General features: G+C 30.2%; 2 protein-coding genes across 3 annotated transcripts in view; one reads left to right on the forward strand and one right to left on the reverse strand.

Moving 5' to 3' along the window:
• The window catches only part of LOC122636311, a 56,513-nt gene extending 53,000 nt beyond the window's left edge, over nucleotides 1-3,513 (reverse strand). The window contains exons 1-2 of one of the 2 annotated variants that reach the window (XM_043827400.1): nucleotides 2,703-3,513; nucleotides 1,661-1,830 (exon numbers count right to left, since the gene is read on the reverse strand). The gene's annotated coding sequence lies outside the window, so the exon portion shown is untranslated. The remainder of the gene's footprint in view (nucleotides 1-1,660; nucleotides 1,831-2,702) is intronic. The other variant, XM_043827399.1, reaches the window with a different exon arrangement.
• Nucleotides 1-11,529, forward strand: part of LOC122636307 (midasin) — a 107,626-nt gene that overhangs the window by 64,062 nt on the left and 32,035 nt on the right. The gene's annotated exons all lie outside the window — the stretch shown is intronic.

An 11,529-nucleotide genomic window follows, 5' to 3' on the forward strand; every position in this document is an offset into this window, starting at 1 on the left:
TTAAAGTATATTTGCGTGTTGTGTATATATACATATATATGTATGTGAACAAATTTTTATTTCATAAAAAAAAATGATTTTTTTTTGTCCTTCGTTTGTTCCGTTCTTCCTCTTTCGTTGTTTTTCTTTTTTATTTATTTATTTAACGTCATATTTTTAATTAAATATGAAACTATGTTAGAGTTAATTAAAAACTTGTGTTTTTCATTGAAAGTCGACTCGAAAGACATGCGAATTAAGTATTTAGTTGATTAATAAATAATATTGAAATTTTTACTATGCACATCTTATATTTAAATAAACAACACGTTGTAAATATCTTCAACATATTTTTCTTTTCTTTTTTTTTCTTCTTCTTCTTCAGATAAAATAGATTTAGATTTCATTTCAAATCAGAAAATTCAATGGATTCCTGTTGATAATTAATCAATTATCTCGTAACTAATAATTATTGGATTAAGATTCGCAAAAGAATATTGACAATTAAAATATAGACCTGCAATTTTTGTAAATAAAATTACACGCGAAATAATTAATTTCTATTGAGTTCTTTCTATCGAGTTCAAATTGAATAACACTAAAAAAGATATATATATATATATATATTACCGACAATGAAAACCATATACCAATAATAATGTGCATAATAAATTAAGAATCTAGTAGATGTTCAGTATTAATTTTTACCATAAAATACTGACATTGCTTATTGGATAATCCATTAAAAAGGGATTTTCTCGTAGCCCGAGTAGATAATCAATGGAAATGTAAACATGAAAAACTTCTTGATCCATATATAATCTTTCGAGATTAAAGTTTATAAATTTATCTTTATCTTTATTTAATCGAAAGATATATTCTTTCAGAAAGAGACATCAAAAAGAAAGAGACACATACTCGCGCACGTACAGAGAAATAGAAGTAGATATAAAAATCTCTTTAAAATATCAAAAGTACTTAAAAATTGACATTAGACTTTGGTTGCATATCGCGATAAAGAAAGATTACAGCTATTGTCGGATATTATTACAGTGACACGGGGGATGCGTTTGTGCGCGGACAAATGGGATTAAATTATTTATGCGGTTTTACGCAAAGGGGATGGGAAGGAAGAGGCTAGCTAGATAGGTGGCAGTAGGTAGGATGAGTGGGGTGGTTGGGTGGTTGGTGTACGTGAGAGAGGGTGGTTATGCCAATGACGTAACGAGGTGAAGCGTAGAGGAAAGTTGTGGCTGTGTCGTATGCGAGAACGTAAACTGAATGCACACAGCATAAACGTGTATAGAAACGGAATAGTAATTGAGTAACGTTGAGTAATTAAGCAATTAACATTTATCTTATTCGATCGAAACGAAACATTAAAATTTCAAACGTTTCAATAACTCGCGAGAAATTAGCCCGATAAAACGAACACTCGACGAAGGTGTGTTACAAACGAATCGATTTGCTTTATTTATATGAATATATATATATATATATATATATATATATATATTTATGTAAAGTATGTATCGATGTAAAAAGGAAAGAAAAGAAAGAAAGAAAGAAAGTAATCTTTAATTAAAACGATTTACACCGACATTATTATTTGCACTTACGATTTATAATCCAAGATATAAGTTACTTGTATAATAAACGACTCATATACGCAGGTACATACTGTGAAACCGAACGAACCAATCAGATCCTCGAAGCACAACGTCAGCCACCAATCGCAACTCTCTGGCCTTTGGTATAAATAGATCCAACCGTTTTCTCTTCTTCCATTCTTGTTTCGAATTTAGTCGGGATAGACGATTATATTTCGTCTTACGTTAGTATCATAGACGTCTGTGTTTAAAGAGATTTTCGAAATCCCGAATCACTTTTCTCACTGTCTCAAATCACATATATATATATATATTTTTTTTTTTATTATTATATATATATATATGAGGTATACGAATATCTAGATCATTTATATTATTTCCTGTTCGATTATTCCATTCGTATTTATCACCAAAAGTTTTAAAGTCACACTTCGGGAGTCATCGGGATGAGTGGTCAAATCCCAAACGGGAAAGAAGTAATCTGAAAGATTCAAGTCCGTGCAACAAAAAGAAGAAAAAAAAAAAAGTCATATATCTCACGTCTACGGTAGATATATCTCGATGCATTCCAATCGAATTCACTAAACGTGTGAACGCAGATTCGAAAAGAGGATATCAACACATCGTATCGAGAAAAATCTTTTCCCATCCCTGAATGGAAGTTCTTTCAAGGTACGACCGTCGGCGAAGGATAAATACGTTTTGGACTGATGGAGCGTAAAATTACGGATCGCGAAAACAAACTCTGTATTATTTAGTTTTGTATATGGTATATATTTCCCCCTTTCCCTGCATTCGAGATGTACATAACGTTCTTAGTGTTATATTACAACTAACAATTAACGAATAAGATCGAGGAAAAAAATGTGTGTGTTTGTATGTGTGTGTGTAAATATATATATATATATATATATATATATATATATATATAATAAAATGAAAAAAAGAGATGAGAACTAAAGTGAATTTGAAGAGAAAAGATGATAGTGCAAGGTCGTAAGAACGAAGAAAAAAGAAATAGAAAAAAAAGAAAAGAAAAGGAAAAGGAATGAGAAAATGAAGAAAGAAAAAGAAAGTTGAAAGAAAGATGTTGTTGCGGGATTAAAGAAATACCTCAAAGACCTCGCCGTGGGCTTTCCGTAAGCGTTAACTTATTCCCATCGAGCGATCTCTAAATCCAGACGTGTTAATCAGCGGTCGAGGCTTCATCCCTCGAGATCGTCACGTTCAGAGTACTCGAGGGGGTGTGTCATAGGAGAGTGTACGTTGAGAGAGACGTTGTCGTCGTCGTTGTTGAGAAAAACAGATGGAGATAGAACTTCAGATAGAGATAGAGATAGAGATAGAGAAAGAAAGAAAGAACAAGAAAGAGAAAGAGAGAGAGAGAGAGAGAGAGAAAGAAAAAAGACAAATAACAAGGAAGATGATCAGCTTACTTCCGGATAAAACGTTTTTGGCGGGTAAAAAGGGTTAGTGATAGATGACGTGTGTATATATATATATGTATATATGTGTATATATATATATATATATATATATCAAGGGTGAAGAGCAAAGAGAATGGAAAGGGAGGTTGCTAAGGGTTAAATTCTTCGAAGGGTAGTGAGATCTATCAAAAGGGTTTCGCGGCTGGTCAGTTTGTAGCCCAACTCTTTCCGACTGCGATACGATACGATACGACGCGATACGATACGTTACGATACGATACGATACGATACGATACGATACGATATCATACGATACGTTGCGATGCGATGCGAAGCATAGCGATGCAATTCGACGCGACCAACGATCCTCTCTCGTCCTCTCGTTCTCTCGGCTCGCGAGACGAGAGAGCACTGCGTAGTCCTCTGAAAGCAACCCCCTGATTCGAAGCCGAGTCTCTCCCTCCTGCTCCTGGTCCACCGCCCTCCACCCTCATCACCCTCTGTCCCGCCCTTTCTCTCTCTCTCTCTCTCTCTCTCTCTCTCACGCACGCTCTCTCTTTCTCTCGATATATATATGTATATATTTCTCTCTCTTTCTCTCTCTCTTTATCTCTTTCTCTCTTCATCTCTCTTTCTCTCTCTCTCTCTTATACACATGCTCTTTCTTTCTTTCTCTCTCACTCTCTTCTCTTTCTCTCTCTCTCTCTCTCCCTCTCTCTCTCTCTCTCTCTCTCGTTCGTTCGTTCGTTCGTTCACTTGCTTGCTTGCTTGGTTCCTTGCTTCCTCGCTCTTTGCCACAGCATCCCTTGACTGCCTCCAACACTAACGTCATCGCTTTCCACCAACCCCCATACTCTCTCACTCTACGATAACTCTCTTAACGATGACACGACATAGATATCATGACAGTACCGGAAATACGATCAAAATCGATCGATCAATATGATCAAAATCGATTTCCCTAAAGATTCCCAGCCGAAATTTCACGTACATATTTTTCCTTTTTTTTTTTTCCTTATTTCTTTTTCTTCTTCTTCTTTTTTTTTTTTCTTTTTCCAAAGAGAAAGAGAGAGAGGAAAAAGGAACGTCTTTCGAATTTCGAGTATTGAAATAAATCGATTTTATTCGCTTCGACTTTATTCGGTTTCTGATATAAAATTTTCAATGACGATTCAATGATCTATCCTTGTTTAAGAAAATATCTAATAATGTTTATGGTTTTTTTCTTCTCTTTTTATATATATATATATATATATATATATATATATATATAATTTTTTTTCTCTTTTTAATTTTGATTACATAAACTTTATTTCAGTATATTTTCGCAGGGTAAAGTTTCGTTTGTGAAATCTTTTGTTTCTTTATTTTTTCGGTTGAAAGAAAAAGAAAAGAATGTTTCTATCTGTCTCAATGCTTTCGGATATTCAGATTTATTGGATAAAATGATTCTTTTATTTAAGAAGGATTTACAAGGAAGAAATCACTTTTCGATTGATCATAAATTTTCTTTCGTGAAACCTTGACATATTTGTCCATTTGGTCGAGAGAAAGAGAAAGAGACTTTTTTGAATTAATATTAAATGTTAAAAGGGATCGATCTGTCTCAATGTTTTCGATATTCAATTATCGGTAAGACGATACTTTTATTTAAGAATGATTTATAAAAAAGAGTTCGCTTTAAGAGATCGATAATAAATTTTCTTTTTCGTGAAATCTTCTTAAATCTTCTTTTTGGTCGAGAAATAGAGAAGGCATTTTTCGAATCAATCTCAAATGTTAGAGAAAAATCGATTTATATCGATATTTCCGATCTTCAATTATGGATAATACGATTCTCTTCTTAAAGAAGGATTTACAACAAATGGATCGCATTTCTGATTGATTGTAAATTTTCTTTTACGAAATTTAAACGTATTATATGTCTTTAGAAAGTTTGAACGAATCAAATCACCTTAATATTATCATCTAAATGTTAAGAAAAATCGATTTACTTTAATATCTCTGATATTCATTCATTGATAAAACGATCATAATTCGATCAACTTTTTTTTTTTTTAATTTTTAATTTTTAATTTATTTTTCCCCCATTAACATGAATACTCGTTTACATTTTTATTCGTTGGGAAGTTCATCTAAACTTTACGTATTTATTTTTTCTGCAATGAAAAAAAATAAATAAATAAATAAATAAATAAAAAATACAAGAGGAAAGATTTTCAAATCAAATTTGTATATTAGAAAATATTGATATGCTGTGAAAATATTGATTTACTTACTTATTTATTATTTATTTTTTTTTTTTTTTATGTAAAATGTTATTTATCGTGTTTTTTGTAATCTTAAATTCTCATTCGTGAATATTAATATTTTTTTGTTTCCTCAAAAAAAAAAAAAAAAAGGAAGAAAGAATGAAAGAAACAGTTCATCGAACAAATGTTATATGAATCAATTTATTTCGAGTTTTTTGATGTTCCATTATCGATAATACGATTCTCTTATTTAAGTAGAACACGCAAGATATCTTCTTCACGTAGATCGTAAATTTTCTTTCACGAACATTAATGCTTACTTACGTTGTTGTTCTCTTATATAAATAACGGACTGCTATCAGGTCGTATCAAAATTGAAGATAAATTCGAGAAAATGAAAAGACTTGATAACTGCTATGAAGAAAAAATTCTTTTAAATCAATTATAATTGCAACGATCGATTTAACCTTTTCGAATTTTGCATAATAATTAAAAAAAAAAAAAAGAAAAAGAAAAGAAAAGAAAAAGAAAAATAATTTCTTGAAACGATGTACGTACGCGTTAAATTTTCAATTAAAATTCTTTTCGTAAAATTCGATACGACAAAAGATACAATTATTAATTAAGTATTACGTACGATAAAAGGAAAAATTCCATTTTAGAATGTCGTTTAAGCGAAAAAAAAAAAAAGAAAAAAAAAATACACATACACGTACCACATAAGAAAAGAGTAACGAGCATGAAATCGTTTAATGAAGTGTGAATTTCAAATGTACACTTGTCTGAGCTATCGGAATTGGTCCTTGTTGCGTTCGATGCATTGACGTATTCGAGCGTGTTGCAACAACGAAATGCATTTAATAGGAAACGATAGGAACATCATTCTGTGGTTAGAAAATGATCATATAGTCGGTATCGTGATGGCTCTTATATTTGATTAACTTTTTATTCGAAGATGCGAACTATTCTACAAATTTATTCTACAATTTCATTTATTTTTTTCTTTCTTTCTTTTTTCTTGTAATAAATTAGATACTTAAAACACTTATACACATGCTTATTGATTTTGAATGTTTGAACAAGACTGTAAACGTCGTTATTTGATGTTAAGTTATATACACGTGTTTCAATATTCCACTCGATAAATTTTCCACTAGTGTTACTCCTAAACGACACGTAAACCGAATGAGAGCTTTGATCGAGTTAATCACATATATTTGAAATCAATAGGGATCACCGTTTACATGATCATATTCCTATAGAAGAGAAAAAAAATAAAAATAAAAAAATAAAAGTAGGAAACGTTTTCAAGATTTTCCCTTCAATAAAATCGTTTGTCCGGATTATAAATATTTAAACTGTTCGTTTTATGGATGAATATCGATACACGATTTATTTGATTTGTTCCTTCGGACCAATTCTCTTTTTTTTTTTTTTTTTGGTTTCGTTTCTTTTTTTTCTATTTTTCTTTCTTTTTTCTTTTTTTTTTTTTTTTTTTTTATTGTAAATCGGATTATTATTTTTCAACATGAACGCATAAAAATCACATAGGTTATTTCTTTGGAACTGCATTTTACGAATATTGTATATCGACAAATTGTATCCTACAGGAATATATATAGCTAGATACAACTCTCACCCCCTTCTCCTCACGCACACTCATTCCCTTTTCTCTTTTGTGATTGAGCAACGTTTGTTCTCGATAGATTGATTTTTTGAATAATTCACAATATGAATCGTTTCCATTTCCGGCGATGTCGTAAACTTTTCTATCGCGACAATAGAACAACAAAAATTGAGAGAGTAATTCGATCGAATATGGGACGACGTTGTTATTACTTCGATTTTATATGCAGTGAGCCGAAAGTTTCTTGGTGATTTTTACGAATCAATATTTGTACAAATTTTCTTTTCTTTTTTTTTTTTTAGAAATTTTTTCTTTTTTCTTTCTTTTAGAAATTTTCAAACGAATTAAGTTTTTTTTTTTTTTTCTAATTTTTTGATTCAGATTATAAAAAAATTCCTAGGTTTATATGGTTTGGCAGTATAAATTTAAAAAGAAAAAATGAAATAAAACAAAATAAAAAGCAATCAATTTTTCAAAGTTTGAAAAAAGGGTAATTGATTTTTAAAATCGTTTAGGAATTTTTTGCTTCGTGCTGTATACTTATACTGTCGACGTATGAAACGTTCGACAAGTAGTTTCAAAAAAAAAGTCATTTTTTCTGCTAATCGAGATCGAAATTTTATTAGAAAATAAGTATTTTTTAAAGTCGGTTTGACTATTTCATTTGTCTATTCTCAACACGTAGTTTTCTAACTTCCCTTCCCAAGAATTATCATTCCATACCTTATATGACGAATCTATCGACGTTCACGATACGAATATTAATTGGTTCTTAAAATCTAGGTAGTTTTATATTTTATATCATCGTTTTTTCATTTGTTCGAACTGTTTCAAACATTTTTTTCATTTAAATCATTTATCTGAAATACTAGAAAAAAAAAAAAAAGAAAAATAAATTTAATTGTGAATGAATTAAATGTCGATAATATTGACGCGTTAAATATTACGAGAGGATCAATATATTTATAAATATATTGAATAATTAAAAATATACTTCTTGATATGATTAATATTTAATTTAAAAATTATATTCATGAATCTGCCTTTTTAATTTTTTTCTTTACAAAATATTAAGAAATATATCAGATGATCAGATAGATTTTTGTGCAAAATTGGTTCAGTACTCGATCAACAAATTAAATTAATCGATCCGGTTTATTACAACAAATTTCGTGATCATGTTATCTAATATATATCGAGAAAATCTTTCGTCAATATATCTAAAAAAAAAAATAAGAATGATGAACGACGTTTCTGATTGATCCAAAGATTGATCTATCAATGTCAGCAAGGATATCCTTTACAGAGCAATCACATCGATAAAATACTTCAACATTTTTACGAAGTCAACGAACCAAATCTTTTTATTTAGATTGCTTTTCTTAATCTTCTATAATCTTACATTTTTTTCGAGCTCGAAACGACACAATATTTCAGAAGAAAATTATTTGTTTTTCTCTCGTTTCTCTCTCCCACTCCAATTCCCATTCAGCGTAGAATACGCTACTATTATAAGAAGATATAGATTTCTTTTTTTTTTTATGGAAGATTTCTAGATGTAGGAATCTTTGAATGTAGAAAAACAAAATTGATTTTGAAATAATCAATTTGAATGATATATCTATATTATATATATATATATATATATATATATTTTGTAGTATATATATAAATACATATATCTATATTATAAATATACATATATATGTATGTATATTATGTGTATATATATATATACTTCAGTACGTGATTTCAAAGTTACAAGACTTTATAGTGGGTTAAAACTTTAATAGAACTTATAGCATTCGAGAGAGGTAGAAAGAGAAAGAGAGAGAGAGAGAGAGAGAGAGAGAGAGAGAGAGAGATTGAGAACGAGAAAGAAACAAAAAGAGAAAAGAACAAATTTAATAAAAAGTAAAAAATAATTAAAAAGTAGAAATTGTATCGCAAATAATTGCAAAATGGGAAAAAAATGCATTAGAAAAGTTCTGACGTAAAAGAAAGAATTTATTCGAGTGACGAGAAGAGAATGGTTTACGGCTTGTTTTCATTCTCTGCTAGCCAAAAGAAATCCATTCGTATTTTTCAACGTGAATTCGTTCGTAAGGACGAGCTGCTTAGTTCGATAGTTAATACTATTCACGTTAAAATTCGTGTTTTTCCAGGTAAAATGATAAAATGGAATTCGTATTATGTATCCTTTACATTTCTTATTGCTCTTGAATTCTACGAAATGTGACATGAAAAATAATAGTAACATGTACCTCTGCATCTCTCTTCATCTGATTCCTATTGAAAAATTCTATGCATGTTAAATGACACAAATGCAGTGACATTTCGATTTGCGAATTTAACATTCGTTAAATTATTACATAGATATATTTTTTATTTTTTATTTTTTATTTTTTATTTTTTTTTTTTTCGTGTATTTTTACGAAAGACAGTTTACGTTAGACAGATGTGATTATAGGATTAACGAAAAAAATATTTTAATCGGAGATCGTTGATTGCGATTACTATTTATTTTTTCCTATAAACAATTCTATAAACTTTATTCTGTAAACTTATTATTATTATTATTATTAAACAAAATATTTTTAACATTCTTTGTTTCTTTTATAATAACTTGTATAGAATAAAAGTATAACAAGTACTTTTTAATATGAGTAAAGTTTAACGTAACAATTATTCATAACGAATTCTTTATTTTTTATTTAGAAAAAAGAAAAAATTTTGAAAGACATTAGATGATTACATCGATTTACATCGACTTTATTAAAGGGAATATTTTTGAAAAAATTTCTTCTGTAACATTTTCAAGACTAAATGTATACTTCTTAATAAGAATAGAGTATAATGTAAAAAGTTTTATAATGAATTCTCGTGTATCTACTATCTGCAAAAAATTGTGGAAGGGATTAGATGATTACATAGATTTATATCAACTTTAATAAAAAAAAAAGAAAAAAGAAGAAGAAAGACAGAAAAAAAATAACAAAAATGTACTTACGAAGACTAAAAGTATATTTTCTAATAAGAGCGAAAAAAAAATTATACTTTCTAATAAGAGTACAAAGACAAAAAAAAAAAGGAAACAAAAAAAAGGGTCTAATGTAAAAAGTATGACGATAAATTTCCCTTCATTTTTCATCTACGAAGAGTTATGAAACTAGATCGCGATACGTTGGCAATCAAGAAAAAGAAAAGGAACAAAAAAGAACGAAAAACAGAAATATTTCCAAAAACAAAGAAACAGAAAAAAGGAAACATACGCGATTAAAAAGGAATGTAAAAAGAAAAAAGAAGAAGAAGAAAAGAAAAGAAAAGAAAAGAAAAGCAAAGAAGAGAAAAAACGAGAAGTCTTTAGATCGAGTTATAAAAAGTTTGTTAAAAAAGAAAGTAGCTCGAACCAGTAATATCCCTAAAACTCTAGAGTAAAATTTTCGCGATGCCCGTCGTCGTCGTTGTCGTCGTCATCCTTAAAGTTCACTAGAGTTTAAGATTTCTCGATATCTCGAACATAGAAGAATACTTTCGTAAGACTTCGTGGCTGATGACGCTAGCGATAACCTTCTCTGGTGGTAAGATAAAATAGAATTGATGTGTCTTTACTCTTCATACCTTTCTCCCATCCCTTTCCAATTCCCTCTTCACTCCTTTCCTTCTCCCTCTTCACTTTTATCTATCCCCCATATCCTTTTGGACATCGATATCGTTTCTTCTCTAACGACAACCTTTTTCGTCGCGTGGCACGTTTTCACGCATGCCAACCAATGGCACATTGTTCTGGCTGGTCCGAAGCACTATACCGAGATTCATTGCTTTCCGATAGGCATGAAAATGTACCACCTGGGACATCATCGATCGAGATATCGATCGTAATACTACCACAGTCCAGTGATTTACAACACTAATCTTTCGGTATCCTTTCGTTTGAGTTTCGGAACGAAACTCTCTTTTCTCTCGATCATTTTTTATATTTTTATTTTTTTTTTCTTTCTTTCTTTCTTTTTTTTCTTTTTTATATTTCATTTTATTTTTATGAAATCGTCTTTCTTTTTCAAGAGATAGAAAGAGAAAATCAAAGAGGATACGTTATATTAGGGATGGGGATGATAGTGAGGAGCAGTGGTACACAACTTTTTCTCTGTCGCGAGCTACATTGTCTTTTTATCGTCGATCAATCCGTTACCCACCCCTCGAACCCCATCTCTCCCTTCGTCGTCGCCACCCTTCGCTATTTAACTTTACTAGCCATCAACTCGTGCACCTCGTTGTAAAATAAAAATCTCTGCAACTCAGAAGCCACGTAAGCGTCAAGTAATGAAGATCGTTTCTTCGTACTTCTACTACTAATCTATTGGATCGATTTAATCGATTCAATGATATTCGATTGATTCGATAAACAAAGTAATCGATGATGACAAATATTGAAATTTTAAATAGTTACTCATAGATACTGTAGATATTTTCGATACTAATACTTCTCCATAAGATATCAATACGAAAAGTGCTTAAACCGAATCGATATTATCTTTTCGATAACTCTGCTTGATGTATCGATACGCAAACAAACGTAGAAGACCTCTCTCTCTCTCTCTCTCTCTCTCTCTCTCTCTCTCTCTCTCTCTCTC

This window comes from Vespula pensylvanica, chromosome 21, assembly GCF_014466175.1.
Source record: "Vespula pensylvanica isolate Volc-1 chromosome 21, ASM1446617v1, whole genome shotgun sequence".
Lineage (NCBI taxonomy): Eukaryota > Metazoa > Arthropoda > Insecta > Hymenoptera > Vespidae > Vespula > Vespula pensylvanica.